Source organism: Calidris pugnax, unplaced genomic scaffold (genome assembly GCF_001431845.1).
Source record: "Calidris pugnax isolate Ruff unplaced genomic scaffold, ASM143184v1 scaffold37, whole genome shotgun sequence".
NCBI classification, from domain to species: domain Eukaryota; kingdom Metazoa; phylum Chordata; class Aves; order Charadriiformes; family Scolopacidae; genus Calidris; species Calidris pugnax.
Window position 1 is genome coordinate 925,392 of NW_015090816.1, and position 4,785 is coordinate 930,176.

The 4,785-nt window shown below is 46.0% G+C and overlaps 1 long non-coding RNA gene across 1 annotated transcript; it reads right to left on the reverse strand.

Annotated features, from left to right (window-relative positions):
• Window positions 1–286: 286 nt before the first annotated feature.
• LOC106886623 lies at window positions 287–4,499 on the reverse strand. The gene is made up of 3 exons (XR_001411697.1): window positions 4,408–4,499; window positions 2,088–2,193; window positions 287–466 (listed from the first exon to the last, which is right to left on the reverse strand). It is a non-coding gene; the product is annotated as an uncharacterized LOC106886623 (long non-coding RNA).
• Window positions 4,500–4,785: the final 286 nt, after the last annotated feature.

The window sequence follows — 4,785 nt, forward strand, 5'->3', positions numbered from 1 at the left end:
CACTAGCATCTGGACTCCCTCTAAACCCTGCGCTGCGGTGGGAGATCACAGCTCTGCAAGGTAAAAGCACGGAGTCGCATGGTTTAGTGACCACAGGCATCTAGTTTGACTTCCCTCCAACCAATCCTCCTCCTTTCTATGGTGCAGCCCATCATCCACTTAGCCCTCATTCAAAGCTGCAGACGTAACCCACAGTTTCCCTTCTTTTCCCCACCTCCCAACTTTGTCACCATCTTAATCTGAGTTTCAGCCACCAAAAGACACCTGATGTCTACTCACCGTCCTCATGGTATCTGTGGGATCGGGGTCATATGAGTTAATAGCAGAGGACTCTATATCCACAGCGTGCTGATCGTGAGCTATGAGGGTTTCGAAACCCACTTGAGGTTGAAAGGTGGAGAGGTGGAACAGGGAAGGACAGGTTTTCTTGATGGGAACCACAAGCCCCGAGGAACAAGATCTTCCCCTGTAAACGTCACATACCAGAAGAACTTGAAGGTCTGGACCAAGAATTAGGGACCTTAGTGAACCCGGCCTATAGGACCACCCAAACTGTCCCATTTTTTTTCCCTGTAGAATCATCTCCAGGGACAAGCTGACTTCCACAGAAATCATAGATCACCTTTTCTTTTGACTTTACTCACGACTTGAAGGAGACCCTTATTAACTTTTAAATATTGTGCATTGGGGTAATTTGATATACACACAGATGGCTTGTTTTGTAGCAGATTTGGGACATTCATTATATGTGTATATTACTTTTTCCACTGTATTCCAAGTACGGTAGAACATGAAAAATTCCTTTTTCATTATAAGCAACATTATTCTATCATCTGCGTTAGGAGTTGTATTTTATCATAGTTATGCCTTAATCTGGTGATAGTCTTCTAAAATGCAGGAAATCATTTAACTCAGTAAGTCAGACCTTATACCTTATTTTCCATGTAAATTCTAAATTCTGTTCAGTTACTTTAATCAGTATTCAACAAATACAATCCCATTGAAATTTGGTTGGTTTTTTTTTTCCAAAGTGTAATGGAAAAGGCCTGCTTGCTAGCATTCAGATGTGAGCACACCTAAAAATACCTAATATCAGGAAACAATTATACATCTTCCCTTGAATTAATAATTTGCATTTAGAAAGGAGGAAAATATGCCCATAAATAATGTTTTCCTAGCTTCCTTTAAAAAACAAGGACAAGCAATGTGATTCTGTAGTTTAAAAGTACCAAGGTCGTGGTTGTCCTCCAAAGATGTTTTAGAACACCAAGAAACCAAGCCTTGGGAGAATGAACCATGGGAAAATGTGGCAATTTTTGCACTCTGGTGCAAAAGATCAATACTTTGGGGGAAAAAAAAAAACCAACCAAACAAACTTTGCTTGTTATTTGCCTCCGTGTGCGGATCATCTTTACGCTCCAAGCCAATAAGACCTTCCCTCTGGAGTCTCATAGTGAGATAGATACTTAACAGTTCTGGCTCCCCCAAGATTTCAAAAACCGAAGGAAAATTAAGAAATACTATTTTTAATTTCTTTCTACTAAACTGAGAAAAGCAATCATTTGGGTTTGAATGAAACCTATTACTCAACTTAAGCAAAATGCTTTATTTGGTCACCAAACGTCTGTAAAGAGTTTCGTAAGATTTCAAGAAAAATGTATTTGAGATTTGAGATGTGAACTTCAACATTTTCATTATGATATGAAACAGAAGGCCTCAAGGTAAAACAGGGGTTTTTGGGGGGGTACGATTTCCCTCCTATATCCCTCCCCCTGAAATGAGGGAAATCTAAATGAATTTCCAAATGTTTCAGGGATGCTAAATTCTGGGAGGGAGACTACAGAAAAAAAACCCCAACTCTTATTGAAAAACATAACCTACCCAACCTGTCTTTTTTAATTTCTTTATCAAAGGAGACCCAGTGGGGCCAGAATCTCTGCTGGAGCTTCCAGCTGCTGGTGAGATGGGTACCATCGTGCAGGCAATGGGAGAGACCCAGTGGGGCCAGAATCTCTGCTGGAGCTTCCAGCTGCTCACGAGACAGGTATCACCACACAGGCAATGGGACAGCACGTGGTTGGACTCACCTTGCAGCAGATGAGTCCTGTCAGCTCAATTCCAGCCTTTTCCCCTTCATCCACAGATCTCCGTCGTCAAGAGCAGAAGCATCTCTTCACGTCCGAGCAACGCGGCCTTAAAGGGAGAGGTTGGACAAGATGATCTTTAAGGTCCCTTCCAACCTAGAAGATTCTGTGATTCTGTGTCAGACTGTAGAGCCAGGAACAGACCTAAGGCACACCAAACACAGAAGGAGCATGGGGAAATGGCTGCTTTTTCTCTAATTTCTACTGATGTTGCCATTAGCAGCTTCCCAGAGCTCACCGCTGCTAATCTCGACACCCACCAGCACTCCCTCAAACCAATTCTTCTCCACGTAATCTCCGTTCCCCCTTTACCCCCTCAAGTTCAAGCCTACTGAGAACAACAATACCCCTCTGTAAGGAAGACAGAGCAAGCAAGGTTGGAGAGCACCAGCCTCCTCCTGAAAGCAGTCCCACAGCCGGCAACTCCGGACAACAACATCCATTTTGCTAATGACTGGAATAATGATGGCATTCTTGTTAGTAACTGTGGAGATAACAAGGCAAACACTAGTCGTAATTATTGTAAAATGTGCAGAAGGCAATTTAGAATAATAAATGTTTCAAATGCAGAGAGCACACGCGCACACAAAAGAGCCCATCGTTAGCTGGGTCTCTCCGCCTGTGGCGGACAAGGGGCGTCCTGATTGCATTGTCTGGAGGAACATGCCATGTGGTGGTGCTCCAATTTAACAACGCCAGGTCCCCTGCTTGCAAGGGATCCTGCTGGCTTTCCAACCAAAACAAAAAAAAATTTAAGGCTGACCCAAGCCCCCAGGGAGGGGAGGAAGAAGTTAATGCTCATGGGAAGGAAGGACAACCCCAAGGATGGGATGCTCCAGTGGGAGCATCTTATCCTATTCTATGGGGTTGTACTGCAGTGGTCTTCCCACACCTGCAGCTGCCCCATGGAGATACCACCCCGATGCCCCAGCAGGACACATGCCCTCTGCCCGGCCACGCAGCAAGGTCCCACCTTCAACAAGCCTGCTATGGAATGGGGACATCTCTTTGTGGTGGAAGAAGGCCGGTTCCTACGCATGGGTCAACCATCACTCTTCACATAAGGCAGCACTTGAGGTGCAATGTGGATGGTGGGCAGCAGTAGGAGAGACCAAGAAAGAGACCCAAGGGAGGAGAAGAAGGGTGGAGTAAGAAGAGGGGTCCAGGGGATGAGTGAAGGGGATGAGGAAAGCCAAGGAGAAGAAGAGGGCGCCTGGGAGACTCTCTTTTAAAAAGCTGAAGGATCCCTGCCAAAGCAAACAGTTGGGCATGTAGGGCTCTGCACGTCTCTGGTTAATTTTGACCATCTGGCATTTATTGAAATCGCCTCCCTTTGTGTTTGCCACGATGAAGTGGGTTTGTATTCCCTCCTTCTCTCCTTCCTTTCTCCTCTCTCTCTCAGGCTGAGGTGGAGCTTCTCCCCTGCCTTTCATCTTGGACATCCCTGCGATAACTGTTGAGAAGAGAAGAGGACAGTGGGGAAGGAACCCCAGGGAGGGTACTAAGGATGGGGAGCAAACACCTGTGTATGGGCAGCCATGGTACCCTGTGCTCATCCTACGTACCCCACTTCCCTCAGCTCTCCATCCAAGAAAGTAACAGACTGAGAGGAAAGATGGGAAGAGAAATCAGAGCAGAAGTTAAATGAGAGAACAGAAAAGCAGGGAGGAAAAAAACAACAAAACCAACCAACAAAAAACCCTTTAAAAAGGTGCAATTGCAAAGTGATGACAGGCTGGTGGAAGGGAATTAGCAGAGAGGAGGGCTCTGTTCACCTCCTCCTCTCCCCGAACTGCCGTGTGATTAGAAATAAGCCAAAAGAGCCATTTTGTAGGGAACTTTGGCATCAGCCGCTCTCCTACAACAAGGGGCGAGAGACTGAAATAATCAACATTTTCTGCGGAGCGGAGATGCAAAACATTCAAATTCACATCCCGACTGACAGCTTCAGTCAAAATACATCACCCTGGCATTCTTCAATTAGGGAAGATTCACAGACTCCCTTCCCGGCGTAGCCTGCAGTCCCGAGCCCAGATTATCCATAGCTTATATTTCCTATAAGTCAGCAAGAAACCTCCCGAAGCCTATGGCAAGGAGGGAGCTTTTGCAGCAGTTTTTTCAGGAAGCCTGTCCCGGCGGGAAGAAATAAATAAATTAATAGATAGATAAATTAAAGCAACACAACGGTGAGGGTGGGGAGGTGCTTCCTTTGCCCCGTTCACCCTCTGGATGCCTCAGTTAATTATTCACTGCAAGATCTTACCCAGCAAACGAACGCCCCGTTGGCTTGGTGTCCCCCCGCGATGCTCCTCATCGTCGTCGTCCCTGGGGGTCGTTTGCAGGAGCTTGGGGGGCTGCAGGCAGGACCTCGGGGGGCTGCAGGCAGGAGCTGGGTGGCTCTGCTGGCACAAATTAACGGAGCTGAAAACTTTAGATCAGTGACAGAGAGACTCTGCCTCCTGGGAGCGGTAAATTGTGATGCCGGTCCCTAAAGACCCTCCTTGCCATTAAGTGATTAATGAATTCATTAACACCTCTAAGAACACAGGAAATATGACACAGACAGCCTGCCTAGGCTTTGCAAAGTTGGTTTTTTTTTTTTCTCATTTTTTTTTTTCCCCTCTTTTAGGAACAGCAGAGA